Source organism: Hemitrygon akajei, unplaced genomic scaffold, assembly GCF_048418815.1.
Source record: "Hemitrygon akajei unplaced genomic scaffold, sHemAka1.3 Scf000041, whole genome shotgun sequence".
Classification (NCBI taxonomy): domain Eukaryota; kingdom Metazoa; phylum Chordata; class Chondrichthyes; order Myliobatiformes; family Dasyatidae; genus Hemitrygon; species Hemitrygon akajei.
The window spans coordinates 2,205,711-2,223,464 of record NW_027331927.1 but is presented as its reverse complement, the minus strand read 5'-3'; the positions used below and the strand labels follow the sequence as shown (position 1 = coordinate 2,223,464).

Here is a 17,754-nt window from a genome sequence, read left to right as displayed (position 1 = left end):
ATATTTAATAGACAACTGTTCAAAAGACATGAAACAGTTATCCAAAATTAAATTACAAACACATATTATACCCTTCATTTTCCAAGCCATAAAGGTTTGATCCATGACAGAGGGTTAAAAGAAAAAATTAGATATAATAGGATTTGATATAAAAAAATTATTCAAGCCAAGGAATTTACGAAATTGAAACCATATTCATAATGTATGTTTAATTGTAGGGTTAACCATTTGTTTATTCAATTTAGAGAGAACCAAGGGAAGTGAGCTCCCTAAGATGGAAGCCAATGAAAATCCTTGTGCCGAATTGTGTTCAAGATTAACCCAATGAAGACTAACATTCAAATCCACTTCTTACGTCCAAAATATTAAATATCGAATATTAATTGCCCTGTAATAAAACCTTAAATTTGGCACTGCCAAGCCACCATTCTTTTTGGATTTCTACAAATATTTTTTACTTAGCCTAGGATTTTTATTGTGCCATTTTTTAGATGAAATTTTAGTCAATAGTATCAAAAAAGGATTTAAGAGAAATGATTGGTACTGCTGGGAAAATATATAAAATTTTAGGTAAAATAATCATTTTTATAGCATTAATTTGGCCAATCAATGATATAGACAATAAGGACCATCTAGTAAACAATAGTTTGACCTGATCAATTAAAGGTAAAAGATTAACATTAAATAAATCCTTTTGTTTTTTTTAGTAATTTTAACACCTAGATAAGTAAAATAATCCGTAACTAATCTAAATGGTAAATGTCTATAGATTGGAACTGACAAATTTAAAGGGAAAAGTTCACTCTTATTAAGATTCAGTTTGTAACCAGAACAGTTACTAAACTGAGCGAGCAGGATATAAAAGCAGGATTGGATTTGTCAGGATTCGAAATATATAATAACAAATCATCTGCATATAATGATAACTTGTGTACCACATTCCCGCGAGAAATGCCAAATATGGAAGGAGAGTCACGAATAGCAATAGCTAAAGATTCCAGGGCAATGTCAAATAGCAATGGGCGAAGAGGATAACCTTGCCTAGTGCAGCCAAATAACCGAAAACAAAATCTTATATTATTGGTAAGTACCGAAGCCATAGGGGCATAATATATCAATTTAACCCAAGATATAAATTACAAACTAAAATTAAATTTCTCAAGCGTGGTAATTATGTATGGCCGTTCAACTCTATCGAATGCTTTCTCGGCATCCAATGAGATGACTCATTCTGGAATTCTAGATGAGGGAGTATAAACAATATTCATCAATCTCCTAATATTAAAGGACAAATAGCGTTTTTTAATAAATCTGGTCTGATCGACCGAGATACTTTGAGGCAATACATTCTCCAATCTAGTAGCCACCATTTCCGCCTCCTGTTCAGGGGTGCTGCATTTACCTGATGTGCAGGTTCGAGATTCCCACACGTGGGACCTCGGGGAATTGCACAGACGCGAAGAGGCCCGGGGGGGTGGGGCGTTCCTCAGTCTGGGACTCCAGTGTCCCGGGGTTTGCATTTTTCCGGAGAGAATCCTTTTGCTCCCTTTGCAGAGGACGGTGCATTCGGCGGTCTGGCCGATATAATGATGTTAAATTGACAGATCCCTCAGCAGTGACGCTGGATCTGCAGCGTTCTCGGTCACGGCCCTGCAGTGCGATTTGATAATCATCAGTTCCCCGATGCAGAGTGACGGTGAGAAACGGGACTGATTATTCAACCAGTCACTTGTTGTCGCCAGTCAGTTGAATCGGAGGCAACTTATTTATTCCTGCACGTTGGCAGCTCACACATTGTTTAATTTACATTTGTCATGATGGAATCAATAAACCGCTGTAACTTCCTGTTCTGGTGCCGGACGAGTTTTATTTGAGGTTTCTGCTGCCCCCCGCACCCTGTGCACTGCAACAGTGGGTCGGAGCTCCTCACACTGACACAGTAGCGTCTCAGCTCCAGGCTGAGGGGGGTCGGACCGGCTGAGCCTGGGTGCCCAGTATCTCATCTCCACCAAAGCCCCTTACTTGCTAAATGACCCTCTCCTGCCCCCCGCTGACAGTTAAAATCGATGAGATTCCACCCTGCAAACGGTTAATATCAACCGTGAGTACACTGAGGTCCCAAGTACGAGAGGGATGGGGGATGAAATATCGGCGTCAGACACGGAGTGAAGCTCTCTCCACAACGTCCCATAACACACTCCCGGGGTCAGACACAGAGAGAAGCTCCCTCCACACCGTCCCATCACCCACTCCTGGGGTCAGACACAGAGTGGAGCTGTTCTGATAGCGCTGGGTGAAATCGAGAAAAAACTGCTTTATGAAGGTCGTGAGTTACTTGGAGTTGGTTTGAAACGTCTCTTGGACATCTGAGTGAGAGCGGCTGGGTTAGTGTGAAAGCTTCGTTTGGAGTTTTTCTGCCAGTTTGGACTGGGTTCGTTGACGGTTGGGAACAGCGTAGCTCCCAGCTGTGGCCGCTGGCAACTCGCTGGGAAGCCGGGTCGCTCCAAAAACCGGAGACAAACGCTGTCGTTCCCCCACTGACATCGGGACAACCTCCTTCCATCTTTATCGTCGTGACTCTCGTTTGGTGCAGGCGCCGAAGCATCGTTTGAGACGTCTCGACCTCTCACGGCCTGGAAGTTCTGCAGGACTAACGGAGCCTTTCCTGGCGTTGGAATTTCTGGCACTGAGCCAGCAAGGTACTGTCGAGTACAAACTTTTCCCGCCAGTTACTCAACTCGCTCCAGGACTTTATAAGCAGCACCACCACCGTATCATTCTCGATTCGGACACAGAAGCAAGATGCCGGACCGGTCTACAGGGAGTCGCAGCCCTTCGGGGAGTTATGCAAAGGCGGCTGCCTCTCCAACCTCGGACAACGCCCTGTTTCGGTCGGTGAAAGTGGAACGCGGGGTGCAATATATTTTGCGTCCTTGAACTACCCTGGAAAAGTGCGCGGAGGCTATGGAGGACTTGTTGAGGAGAGATGGTGTTTTGGCCACTGAGAAAGAGTTCGGGAAGGCAGTGTTTTATCTGAGGAATGATGAGTTGGTGCATTGGGCTATCTATCTATCTATCTATCTATCTATCAGTAGAGGGATCACGGTGGAGAACATCTTTTTACAGATGGAGCTGGTGACAGCTCCCACACAACGCATCGTCCTCGGTCACGTACAGCCTTTCATCCCCAACGAGGACCTGCTTCCTGCACTAGCACGCTTGGGGCAAGTATGGTCAGAAATAACTGCCATCAGGCACAAATTCAGGAGACGCACTCTCCGTACCGTAATCTCTTTCCGGCGAGAGGTATTCATGCAGCTGGAAAAGGGGGACGAAGTTGAGGGCCGGTTTACTGTCCGGCACGAGGGGGTAGATTATCAGGTGTATTGGAGCTCTGAGCGCCCACGGTGCCATGCGTGCGGGCAGGTGGGGCACTTTCGGAGGGACTGTCCTAGTACCCGAAACCCTAGGGAGTCCACTTCGGGAACTACTGCCCCTGCTAGCTCTGCCCCGATCCCATTCCTGCTCCTACACCTGTGCCGGCCCCTGACCCTGTCTCTACCCCTGTCCCTATTCCTACCCCTGTGCCGGCCCCTGCTCCTGCCCCTGTGGATCAGGCGGCTGATCCTGAGGCTACGTGCAGGGGGGTTCAGGCGAGGGACGGGGCGGAGCCTGTGCGGGGAAGGAAAGTGAGGAAGAAATCCAAACACATGAAGAAGTCGGCCCCCGAGACCGCAGAGCTCACGCTCATTTAGGAGATCTAGGCCTCATATGGAGCCAGTGATCATTAATGGAGAATGTGTGGAGCAGGTTAAGACCTACAAGTATCTGGGAGTACAGTTAGACGAGAAGCTAGACTGGACTGCCAACACAGATGCCTTGTGCAGGAAGGCACAGAGTCGACTGTACTTCCTTAGAAGGTTGGCGTCATTCAATGTCTGTAGTGAGATGCTGAAGATGTTCTATAGGTCAGTTGTGGAGAGCGCCCTCTTCTTTGTGGTGGCGTGTTGGGGAGGAAGCATTAAGAAGAGGGACGCCTCACGTCTTAATAAGCTGGTAAGGAAGGCGGGCTCTGTCGTGGGCAAAGTACTGGAGAGTTTAACATCGGTAGCAGAGTAGGCTACGGTCAATTATAGAAAACCCTGAACATCCTCTACATAGCACCATCCAGAGACAGAGAAGCAGTTTCAGCGACAGGTTACTATCGATGCAATGCTCCTCAGACAGGATGAAGAGGTCAATACTCCCCAATGCCATTAGGCTTTACAATTCAACCGCCAGGAGTAAGATATGTTAAGTGCCGGGGTTGATTGTATTTAATGTATTTAAGTAAACTACTTAAGAACTGTTTAAAAGCTATTATTAATGCTTTTTGAGATAGTGATTTAGATGCACATCATATTTTTTACTGAGTTAAGTATTGTATGTAATGAGTTTTGCTACAACAAGTGTATGGGACATTGGAAAAAATGTTGAATTTCCCCATGGGGATGAATAAAGTATCTATCTATCTATCTATCTATCTATAACTGAGCATTTTTGCTTTCTTTCTGGATAGTGCGCCTGAGGGCGCCTCCGCTCTCAGTGGGAAGGGTTCTGGTGCTGAGGCCCAGTCTGCTCCCGACATGAAGCTCACTGTATCTGGTCTCAATTTGAATGGTAGCTGGGGTTCTCTCCGAAGATAAAACACTCTCGCAGTCTTCAGCGATGGGAGATATACGGTGAGTTTCCTGTAGGGAACCCATACCATCCCGGGGGACGAGTCCGCTTGGCCCCTGGAGTGGCAGGGAGGGGTATACATGAGCCACCTCAGCTCCAGCTCTAGCGGGGTGGCGATCCTGTTGGTCTCGACCTTCCAGCCGGAAATGGTAAAAGCTCAGGATGTCGAGCCCGGCCGCCTGCTCCATCTGGCTGTGCGCCTGGATGGTGAACCTCTGCATTTCATCAACGTGTATGCCCTGAGGGGCGGGGTGATGCAGACGCGCCTACTCCCTATTCCGTCAGCTGTCCACTCTACTGAGCTCCCTGGATCCTGGGGGTGGGGACTTCAAATGTACCTTCGAGGTGGAGAACCTCTGCAATCTGCAGCGCGACACAGCGTCGGCAAAGAAGCGAAAGGAGTTAGTCGGCCCCTTTGACTTGGTGGACGCCTGGCGGGATCTACATCCTGACTCTGGAGCCTTCTCGAGAAGGTCTAGAGGGGGAGATTCCCGAATAGACCGCCTCTGTGTCTCTCAAGCGTACAGCTCCCCCGCGACGGCAAACTGCATGCGGCAAATGTCGTCCTCGAACCATCACCTTGTGTGGATGGAATTTGTCCCCGGCACTCTGAGGCGTCGTGGCATCAGCGCCGGACTCCGGAGCGAAGGGTCCCGAGTTCAAAGCAAGCCGGCTCCCTTGCACGCTTTCCATCCGTGCTGGGTTGAGCGTCGAGCTGGCAACTCGACCTCGTAAAAATAAAACTGGAGAATGCTACAGAAACGCCATGAGCAATCACCGGAAAGATCGGAGCAAAAAGCTTGTCATGACGGCGCCCGATGACTCCACCAGGAGTTAAGGACATTCTTCTTCTTCTTCTTCTCTGAGCTGGGATCCAGTCGTCCACCTGTTGTTGTATGAGATGGCAACAAGAGTACTCTGCGCTGGCTATTTAACTTCATTCTCCTTCCTGACTCTCACCCAGTTTCCTGTGTCCTGCACCTTGGGTGTAACTCACCTCTCTGCACGTCATACCTATCACACCCTCTGACACTTGGATGATGCGGAATTCATCCATTTCCAGCTCCAACTCCTTAAAGTGCAGCTGGATATACACCTTCTACTTGAGGGCATCAGGGACACTGGAGGTCTCCCCACCTTCCCACCAATGTCCCCTCTAATTTGTAATGACCGGTGTGTGCAAAAATCTTGTGCTGTACAATTTTTACCCAGTGACAACAACATGTGCAAACTGAATTTTATAGAGAGGTATTCATTTCAACAGCGAGCAAATCAAGAGATATTCATTTCAGATCACTGTCAGTAAGAACTTTAATCTCCTCTGGGCTTGACTGAGTTCATCTGCACTCTCATACAACCTATGTAACAGGTTAATGAAGGATTTACTCGCCACAGCTTTGGCAAACCACCTATTTGTGATCTTCTTCCTAAATGATGCTTTAAATTTCAGATTTCCAAATATCACTCCACTTCTTCCCACTTGAAAATTCTCCAGCAACTCTTGCATCACCACAATACACACAGTATTGTACATAAATATTCCCTCTGAACCCTCCCCCAATGACTGACGGTGGTGAACTCAGTGATGGCAATGCCAACGTATATGAAGGGAAGGGCAGTAGTCTGTCTCACCGGAGTCTGGCACATTTGTGATGTGAAAGCTACTTGTTGGCCAGGGCAAAGGTGTTTGATATCATTATGTAGCCAGACAGAATTGGTGGAAGCATGTTCTCACCGGTAGAAAAGTGCAGACCGAGAGGAGCTAGAACAAGCAACACACACAAAATGCTGGAGGAACTCAGCAGGCCAGGCAGCATCTATGGAAAAGAGTACTAATGATAGATAGATAGATAGATAGATAGATAGATAGATAGATAGATAGATAGATAGATAGATAGATAGATAGATAGATAGATAGATAGATAGATACTTTATTCATCCCCATGGTGAAATTCAACATTTTTTCCGATGTCCCATAGACTTATTGTAGCAAAGCTAATTACATACAATACTTAACTATTTAAATACATTGAATGGTAACATCAGCTCAGTCCTAACCCCGGCACTTTAACATATCCTACCCCTGGCGCTTGAATTGTAAAGCCGAATGGCATTGGGGAGCAATGACCTCTTCATCCTGTCTGAGGAGCATTGCATCGATAGCAACCTGTCGCTGAAACAGCTTCTCTGTCTCTGGATGGTGCTATGTAGAGGATGTTCAGGGTTTTCCATGATTGACCGTAGCCTACTCAGCGCCCTTCGCTCTGCTACCGATGTTATGCTCTCCAGTACTTTGCCCACGACAGAGCCCGCCTTCCTTACCAGCTTATTAAGACGTGAGGCGTCCCTCTTCTTAATGCTTCCTCCCCAACACGCCACCACAAAGAAGAGGGCGCTCTCCACAACTGACCTATAGAACATCTTCAGCATCTCACTACAAACATTGAATGACGCCAACCTTCTAAGGAAGTACAGTCGACTCTGTGCCTTCCTGCACAAGGCATCTGTGTTGGCAGTCCAGTCTAGCTTCTCGTCTAACTGCACTCCCAGATACTTGTAGGTCTTAACCTGCTCCACACATTCTCCATTAATGATCACTGGCTCCATATGAGGCCTAGGTCCTCCAGCAATTTGTGAGTGTTGCTTGGATTTCCAGCATCTGCAGATTTCCTCTTTGTGATTGGAGGTAGAACAAAGATGACTTTCTCAACTGGTGATGTAAAAGATTTTAGAGCCATAGAATAGAACACTACAACACAGTACAAGCCCTTCAGCCCTCCATGTTGTGCCGACCCATATAAACCTTAAAAAAAGTACTAAACCCACACTACCCCGTAACCCTCCATTTTTCTTTCATCCATGTGCCTGTCCAAGAGGCTGTTAAATACCCCTAATGTTTTAGACTCCACCACCACCCCTGGCAAGTCATTCCAGGCACTCACAACCCTCTGTGTAAAAAAAAACACCCCTGATGTCTCCTCTAAACTTCCCTCCCTTAATTTTATACATATGCCCTCTGGTGTTTGCTATTGGTGCCCTGGGAAACAGGTACTGACTATCCACCCCGTCTATGCCTCTCATAATCTTTTAGCCCTCTATCAAGTTCTAGACCTTTCAGATTCTTTCACGTTTCATAAAGATTGAAACAGAATAGGCTGAAACACACCGTTCAAAAGTGCTGGCGTTCAATCCACTTTGTGCATTGACTCATAACATTTTTTGGGTGTACGTTTGTCAGAAACACATCCAACAGATTTCCCATCAGAAGTGCAGGTAAATTCTGGACCTGATTTCAAATGAACCACTGAGCACTCTAAAAGAAAAAGCTGCTGCAGAGGCCGATTTCTCCCTTGTGCTTTTATTTTTAGTGTGAACTATGTAACATTGATGGTGATTAATGATCATTACTTTCAGGCGACAGCCCTCCAAACCTGTGACTAACCACAGTAAAACTTAGTGAACCTGCCATTGTTGGGTCTTGGGTGTCGGACTAGCAGATTTTCTGTATTATTAGATGTTCTCATATTAGTACATCATACCTCACTTCCAAATCACAGTTTTTAGACATCACATTACAGAATGATGTATTCCACATAACCTGCAATTTTAAAAGGAGCTCAGAAAATAAGGTCAAAGTAAGTTTCAAAGGCATCTGGGAAACAGAAACGTGCAAGTTTAAAGGGAGCAGTGATACCTGATTGACCTGCATGAGGTGTTGAGCTACCTAAAATGCATTCTTGAATGTATAATGTAGATTTAAAGCAATAATTGGATTTAAATTATTTTATTAAATTAACATTATCTTGGATCTCTTAATCGTAATTCACATTTAATGTAGGATTAACCTTTCTGCATTTGGATAACTACAATTTTTGTTCTTTTCTTTCGAAAAATGCAGTCACATCATAACACTATTCAAACTTCAGACCAAAAGTCTTCTTTTTCCCCCTTTTATTTTTTCCCAGGAAAAAAATACTATAACCTTTTTGCTATTTAAAATTGGTAACATTTATCAATTCATGCTGTTGTTTAAAATTAAATTGCTTAACTCCCTGAAGCAAACTTGTAAGTTCACTAGCAAACAAAGAATTGAACAAAGAGGTTTTTATATTTTACGCATAAAGCAGCATAATATCAATGCTCCTACATCATAAATTGGGAGACGAATGTACACATCCCAACCTTATTAGGTATTTGTACTCAATTTTTCCCACAGATGTCGAACTGCTAATCTTGGCTGGTTCATCAGGCACAGCACAGAGTAGATCTGAAGGGAGGTGGGGTGGTTTCTGTATTTGCGGCAGTGCTGGGAGGAAAAATCAGCATGAATGATGAATGTCTTTAATGTCCCTTCCTATAAAATGCTCTACAAATGTTTCACACTTATTTGACCTTGAGCTTTTTTTAAAACCATATTACACTTTAGTCAGGATTACTTAGAATTTCAACATCTCTTTTCCAGCGAAAATAATAAGTGGGCAGGGGTATAATTTAAAGATCCTATATATTCAGTTTAATCCACCCCATTCTAATGAAATGTTTATTCAGTTATTCATGCTATTGACAAGGCTCCGAATAAAGCAAATGAGGACCAATAGGTGTGGTCCATTCTTACAACCAGTTCAATGGCATAATTTTAAACTCACTTCTCCATGTCTTCACATTTAGGAGCAGAATCACAAGAAGAGGTGGCAAATGACCAGGGAAAGCTTCACACAGAATAATTATTATAAAATTATTGTTGGCATGAAAGGAGATCATCAACCAGAACTATCCTCTCAATTCCAATCTTTTTCTCTTGCCCTGCATCACTGCAAAACTTCCCTCTCATTTCCTTTCCAATTCTATTTGAAAGTACCGTCTTAGTCTTCGACAGTACTGTCCTGTGGATATCCAGTAAGTGTGCTCTGGAAGTCGAATCCAAAGTAGAATCTTTGCTAATCTACAATGCTAGCACTGTACCTCACCATACTTTATGTCTGGTAATTTAGCCAAGATTCCTATTTTCTGATCACAGGAAAGACTAAGTGCTAATTTAAAACAAAGGCTAAGATTTAAACTTTCATCTTATGTGGCTGATCATCTGATGTTATACTGCTTTTATATACATATATAAATAGATAGATAAAAAAAAAATAAGGAATGATAGATAAGTTTGTGGCCTAAGGTAGAAGGAGTCAATTTTAGAAAATCTAGCACATCTATTTTTCAACATAGTCCACTCCTACATTTACACACTTAGTCCAGCGCTCGTATAAACATACGAATCTTGGACCTCCAGAAAGTGTCCACAGATGGGTGATTGATAAGTTTTGATCCCTTTCTCCCAGTTCCTAATCCTTGCATTTGGATAGCTGGAGCTCAGCTCTGTCTGAGAGATCCATCGGTTCCCATTCCCTCATCAACCGGAAGCTCCCCGGGGCCCGTGTACGGATCGTGGGGCTGAGAGAGAAGGAAGAGGGCAGGACTGTCCCGGGATTGCTGGTCACGGTGTCCAAAATTCAGAGGAATTATCCTGAAGTCGGTGTTTAAGATAAAAACACGGAGAACCGCTCTTACCTGCAACCAACATTTTCAGTCTTGTGTACTGCGCGCATGCGTGAGACTCGGGAACGTCGTCAGCCTGACGCCTGCGCAGTTCATCAGTGCTTCAGCGCCTGATAAAAATTATTCGCGCAGGGCCTTATGGGTACTAACGGTGCCATTAAGCATTTCTTGAAGCACCTGTTCAATGTCCATATCTCATTTTTTACGGGTGTATAGAAAAAATCTGCAGCTGTTTTAACGCAGGAAGCGGCTCACGTAAACAATGTACTCAATATCAACGTGTATGTAATGCCAAAGTAAAATGCAGATATAAAACAGGAGATTCTGCAGTTGCTGGACATACGGAGACGCTCACACACAAAATGCTGGAGGAGCTCTGCAGTTCAGGCAGCAACTAAGCAGCGGAGTACACAGTCTAGGCATGCTGAAGATGCTCGATCTAAAAGTTGTTTATTTATTCCTCTCCACAATTGCTGCCTGATCTTTTGATTTCCACCAGTATTTTGCAGAAACTAACCATCTTTTTTTTTCGGTCAACCAGTTTCCAAATTTTTCTGATATTCCTTTTGTAGCCAAATCCCGCTTATCTGTTTCTTCCTCCTCCTCCTCCTCCTAAACTCTAGACCCATTCTCTCTCTGGAGCCCCAAAGCCCTGACTCAGGCTGGCAACTCTTTGGTTTCTGATTCTGCACCATCGAAGTTTCACTCGCTAGTCTGCTGTCAGACTTTAGAGGTGCATTGTGTTCCGAGACCGCAGGTTCGTTTACTGTGAGTGTCGCTTTAAGTGCCTGAGGGAGGCGGGGCTGTGACGTCACACAGGCGCTGCAGCAGAGACACAGAGACAGAGGGGAGAGGAGAGAGGGAGGAGAGGGAGGAGAGGGAGGGGAGGGAGAGAAATGGAGGAGAGGAAGAGAGAAAGAGTGAGAGAGACTTCAGCTTGTCACTGCTATGCCCAAAAGATTGGGTTGATCATCGGCACGCAGTGCACAACGGATGTGTGACTGGCACTTCGTATCATCCATATGTGTGGATCTGCTGGTATCACTTTTGTTGGCCCTTACCTGGAATCGGGGTGTTCTGTGGTAACCACTTGAAGACGATATTCCTGTCACTGTCACCTGGTGATATTTCTAAGTGGATTTCGGAACTTATCGACGGATAAGATCTTCGGCGACTGTTATTTCGTTTACCCAGCGTGGAATGTGTGTGGAATTCTTCGTAATTGCCTTCTCTCTACTTGTTCGTGTGGATTTACAAATCTCTCCTCTCACTCACTTATTCCGTGGATTACTGAACTTTTCCACTTTACATCTGAAGACTTTAAGCATTGTTTCCCAAGCTTGATAGTTTGGGAGCTAAATATACGCATTACACTGTTAACTTCTGTTTATTTCGTTTAATCTTTTATATTTGGAGTGGATACTAACAAAGATAGTGGTTTTCACATCGAAACCAGACTCCATTAGTGATCTATTGCTGAAGGTACGTAACAATTACAACAACCCAGCTGTCTGAGGCACAGTCCTTTAAAATTGGTGAAAATGACCCAAAACGTTGAAAAGAGCGGAGAAGAAGGAGTTTAACCAACTTCGTCCAGAGCCCTGAAGAACGTCACAACCACAGTGAGCTCATCGTCTTATTCAGCCCGGAGAAAATCATGCAGGAAATTCATGCAGGTGTATAAGATGATGAGAGGCATTGGTCGTGTGGATTGCCAGAGGCTTTTTCCCAGGGCTGAAACGGCTAACACGAGGGGGAATAGGTTTAAGCTGCTTGAAAGTAGGTACAGAGGAGATATCAGAGCCAAGTTTTTTAAACAAAGAGTGGTGTGTGTGTGGAATGCACTGCCAGTGACGGTGGTAGAGGCGGATACAATAGAGTCTTTTAAGAGACTCTTAGATAGGTACATGGAGCTTAGGAAAATAGGGGGCTATGCGGTAGGGTAATTCTAAGCAGTTTCTAGAGTAAGTTACATGGTCGGCACAACATTGTGGGCCAAAGGGTCTGTAATGTGCTGTAGATTTCTGTGATTCTATGAAATTGAAGAGAAATCTCCTATCCGACGGAGTGGTGACTAGTTGCAACCTGTCATCTCAGGGAGAGTGAGAGGGGAACGGCAGGGATAGATTTTCATAAACAGATACGGAACAGAAACATGGGCAGGGACCAGCTGGGCCGAGTGGCCTATCAAGCGAGACACGGGATTTGATACAAACTGATTTATCTTCAACAGATCCACAATATTAAACACCAGTCTAGTTTAAGGCTAACATCAGCAGAACAGACTCCTCCAATGCTCAGTGACCAGGGTTCAGTCCTGGGTGCGATGAGCAGCCGCAAGAACGGCAGAATCTGACAGTAACAGTCCCTCATGAACCTGCAGCTGCCTTCAGTCACCGTGATGGTTAAACATTTAACACGGAGCTGATTTGAACTTCCTCCCTGATGTGAAGTTGCTGGTGTTGCAGCAGCTGGGATGATTGAGTAAAACTCTTTGCTCACTCCGGACAGAAATGTGGCCTCTATTTATTATGAACTCACCGGAGCATCACAAGGTGGGTTAACTGAATGAGTCTCTTCGCACACACGGAGCAGGTGAACGGCCGCTTCCCAGAGCGAATCTGTTGGTGTATCTGCGATGGCCGACTGAATCCCTTCCAAAATGAGAGCCAGTGAATGACGTCACACTGCTATCAACGTCATGGCAATGTATCCAATCAGATCACGGACATGGACACGTGTTCGAGCTCTCCTTGTAGCGAGTGGGGCGCTGTCTTCTCCAACATCTCCGCCTCCACCTTCAAGGATCGGCGGCATTCAAGCGCTGGTGAACTGACAGATACAGCGGAACTAACGTGCTGTTGTGTTTGTGATTCCCATACACAAATCCTTTGACTTTCCTACACAGCTAAACGTTTACAAAGCACGTCGGTGGGTGAAGGACAACATTTCAACTGAAATAATTTTGGTCTCCATGGTGCCTTCTGATTAAAACACTGTCACATCTCAAAACAATTTAGAGGAACAAGATTTCATCTTCTAACTGGCCACATTTCCGGCATCAGGCACAATATCAAACTCTCCGCTTCCCTCTCTGTATCAAAATGGATCATTCCTCCCCTTCATCATTCTGTGACTTGGCTCAGTTTGTCTGTCTCCTTCGCATTCTGAGCATGCGCCACACACCTACTGAGATCATATTTTATTTACACGGCTGTGACTAGAGACTTTCTGATTATTATGTCCCTCCCGGCATTTGAAGGTGGTAAACTCAGAGTCAGCAATGGTATTGAACATCGGGAGTAGGTGATTAGGCTTTTTCGTTGGAGATCGATAAACTGCCGGTAGTGTGTGTCTGGATGAGTGGATGGTTTTCAGACTGGAAGGAGGTAGCGTTTGGAGTACCCCAGAGATCAGTCCCTGACCACAGTTGTTCACAGTTTAATGTCCTGGCGGAGGCAGCGAGATGTGAGATGTCCCAGTCTGCTGGTGACGCAGAAAGAGTGGAGTTGGGGGAGGGGAGGCTATTCACATGCAATTTCGTAGCTTTGCAATCAGTACATAGTGCACTGTGGGGCTGCAGTGGGGGGTTCCAATCTGCTAATTAGATTTGCTGACCACACTACATTGATCGGCCGAATCCCAAATAATAACGAGGCAGCGTATAGAGAAGAATTCATCACCCCGACACAGTGGTGTCAAGAAAACAACCTCTCCCTCATTGTGACAAAAACAAAGGAGCTGGTTGTGGATTTCAGGAGGAATGGAGACAGGGACCAAATTCAACGTTTCCAAGTCTGTTATTGACACAAATGCACATTTTAATATTGATCATGACACAATGTATTTTAAATATCGTTAATGACATAAAACATTTTATAGATTGTTACTGACGGAAAATCGTATAATTTGTGTTCCGTGTGTTATCTGAATGTACTTGCCTGTGATGCTGCCACAAGTCAGTGTTTCTCTGTACCTGTACCTTTCCGTACTTGTGCACTTGGCAATAAATTCAACAGGACCTGAGAAATCTCAGTGAGATTTGATTAGTGATGATCATCTTGGCAGCTCGGTAGGTCGAATGTATGCGACAGTACACTGTTAAATGCAAAACCCTGAACAGTGTTGATGATCAGAGGGATCTTAGACTCCAAGTTCATCGCTCCCTGAAAGAGACTGCAGAGATTGATCGGGTGGTTAAGAAGGCAAATGGCATGGTTGCCTTTATTAGTTGAAGCAATGAGTTCAAAAGTTGGGAAGTTGTGTTGCGGCTGTTACGAGCCTGCGGTCGTACTGTGACTGTTTCTTTAAGAGCGCCGGCGTGAGGAGGCGGGACTATGACGTCAGTCACAGGCTGACAGCGCTGACTGCGGACTGAACCATAAGAGAGAGAGAGAGCGATCTGCAGACAGGCAGTCGGCCAGTCTAAAGAGAGAGAGAGAGAGACTGGAAAAGCTGATAGCTTCAGTTAGTCGCAGCTGAGGCTTGGAACTCTCCTCTGCCCACAAGAGTGGGTTGATCATCGGTACACGGAACCACAACGACTGTGTGTGGCTGTCACTTCGCATAATCCATAGGAGTGGATTGTGGAATATCTTGTGTTAACCCTTGCCTGGGTATGTTGTGTGGTAACCCCTGGAAGACGGTATTCTTTTGACAGGTCACTTTCGCTGATAACTCGTATGTGGACGGATTCAACGGATAAGAACGTCGTCGGCGGTTATTTTGATGTAACGGCCGTTTCTGTACGTTTCACCCTGGATTACAAATATCTCTCTCCCGTCATTTATTCCGTGGATTACTGAACTTTCCTACTTTACCATCTCAAGATTCTGAGCTTTGTTCCCTCAGGCTTGATAGTCTGGCAGTTATATTTACACATATATACACATAACACAGCTAACTTTCCTTTATTTCATTAAGTTACTATATTATAAGTAGATGCTAATAAAGAGAGTGGTTTTAACATCAAAAGCAGACTCCAGTGTGAACTCTATTGCTGCCGGTTCGTTTCTAAAACGTTACAGTTCGTAACACAGTTTTATAAAACTTGTTAGACCACATCTGGAGTGTTTCATACAGTTCTGGTCGCCCCCATTCTCGGAAGGATGCCGGGGCTTTGGAGAGGGCGCAGAAGAGGTTTACTAGGGCACTGCTTGTGTTGTTTTCTCCAGAGCGGCGTAGGCTGGGGTGAGACTGGATGGACATTTATAAGATTACGAGAGGAATAGATAGAGTAGACAGACGATATATTTTCCTGGAGCTTGAAATGTCTAATACATTTAAGTTGGTAGCAGTTATGAGCGGCAAGTTTGCTTCTTTCCACAGAGTATTGGGCAGCTGGAGTCACTGCCTTGGGTGGGAGACCCTCCACCGTCATGTGATCCCGTTTCCTGTTCACGTTTTTCTGCAGATCTGCAGCATCTGCGGGTTACTGCTCTACGTGTACGTGTAGCTTCATCTTTCCCCGTTCAGACAAGGCAGTGAGATCCGGATCGGTCACGTCCTCTCGTTGTGGTGGACAATATGTTTTTTTTTTCGGCAATATTTTCAGCATGTTTCATTCCACTGTTTTTATCTGCTGATGTGCAGCCGATGTTTCTGGGTGTCTGACCCATTTATGTGAGAATTTAGCCTTTTCTATTTCTCTGAGCTTCTCATAAATGTCTACAGTTCAGTTAAGCTTCACTCCATTACTTCCAAAGCAACAACCCAGTCAGTCAAATAGTTCCACACAATCAAAATAGTTTATTACATTTCTTATTTTTTTATTTTTGTACTATTTATATAATTTAACTATGTAATATTTATATTCTTATATTAAAACATAATTGTTAAAATCTATTGTTATGAATTAGGTTCTACTGCTGCCGCAGAGACAACGAATTTCATGTCATATGCCGGTGCTATTAAACCTGATTCTGATATTGATATGGGAGACCCACCACCGGTCACCTGACTCCAGTTACTGCAGATCGTAATGAGAGATTGAAGCCTTTTCCATATATTTGCTTTCCACAGAAATGACAACAGTTCAGTTTCCTTCTGAGGTTCCAGAGCAGAAGCTCAGTCTGTCTAATATTTCCACACAATTAAAATGGGGAATTTGTTTATTATCATCACGTACTGAGCTACAGTGAAAATCTTGCCTGACGTACCATCCGCACAGATCGATACATTGCAACAGTCCATTGAGCTGATATACGACAGAACAATCACAAACAATGGCTGCAGAGAAAGTGCAGTGCAGATAGACATATGGTGCAGGGTCACGTCGAGTTACATTGTGAGGTCGAGTCCATTTTATGATTCATTTGGCTTATAACTGCAGACAGGAAGCCGTCCTTGAGCCGGGTGTTACACGCTTTAAGGCTTTTGTATCTCTTCCCCGATGGGGGAGCGGGTTTGCAGCAAGAATGTCCAGGTTATGAGCTTCTTTGAGTACGTGGCCTGCTTTTCCGAGGGAGGGGAAGTGTAGGAAGAGTCCATGGAGCGGAGGCTTGTTTCTCTGATGTTCGCTGCTTTCCAAAGTTCTCTGCAGTTCCTTGCAGTCATGGGCAGAGCAGTAGCCATACGAAGGCGTGACGTATCGACAAGAAGCTCAGAGACCTCGGCCTTCATCCTGCCTTGTGTAGCTGAATCCTGGACTTCCTGTCAGATCGCCGGCAGGTGGTAAGAGTGGGATCCCTCACCTCTCTCTCTCTGACCCTCAGCACACATACCCCACAGGGTTGTCTTCTTGACCCCTCGTTTACTCTCTGTGCACCCATGACTTGTGTCGCCACCCACAGCTCCAATCTGCTAATTAAATTTACTGACGACACTAGACTGACTGGCCTAATCTCAAATAATAACGAGGCAGCCGACAGAGAAGAAGTCATCACCCCGACACAGTGGTGTCAAGAAAACAACCTCTCCCTCATTGTGACAAAAACACAGGAGCTGGTTGTGGATTACAGGAGGAATGGAGACAGGGACCAAATTCAACATTTCCAAGTCTGTTATTGACACAAAATGCACATTTTAATATTGTTCATGAAGCAGTGTATTTTACATATTGTTATTGACATAAAACAAATTTACAGATTAGTACTGAGAGAGAATCGTTTAATTTGTGTTCCGTGTGTTATCTGAATGTACTTGCCTGTGATGCTGCCACAAGTCAGTGTTTCTCTGTACCTGTACCTTCCCGTACTTGTGCACTTGGCAATAAATTCAACAGGATCTGAGCAATCTCAGTGAGATTTGATTAGTGATGATCATCTTGGCAGTTCGGCCCACCTGGACAAAAAAGACACATACGTTCGAATGCTGTTCATAGAATTCAGTTCAATATTCAACACAATCATCCCTCAGAAACTGACTGGAAAGCTGAGCCTATTGGGCCTGAACACCTCCCTCTGCAACTGGATCCTAGACTTCCTGACTGGGAGACCTCAGTCAGTCCGAATCGGGAGCAGCATCTCCAACGCCATCATACTGAGCACA

General features: G+C 44.8%; 1 long non-coding RNA gene across 2 annotated transcripts in view; it reads left to right on the top strand.

Moving 5' to 3' along the window:
- Nucleotides 1-17,754, top strand: part of LOC140720303 (uncharacterized) — a 1,203,583-nt gene that overhangs the window by 861,430 nt on the left and 324,399 nt on the right. The gene's annotated exons all lie outside the window — the stretch shown is intronic.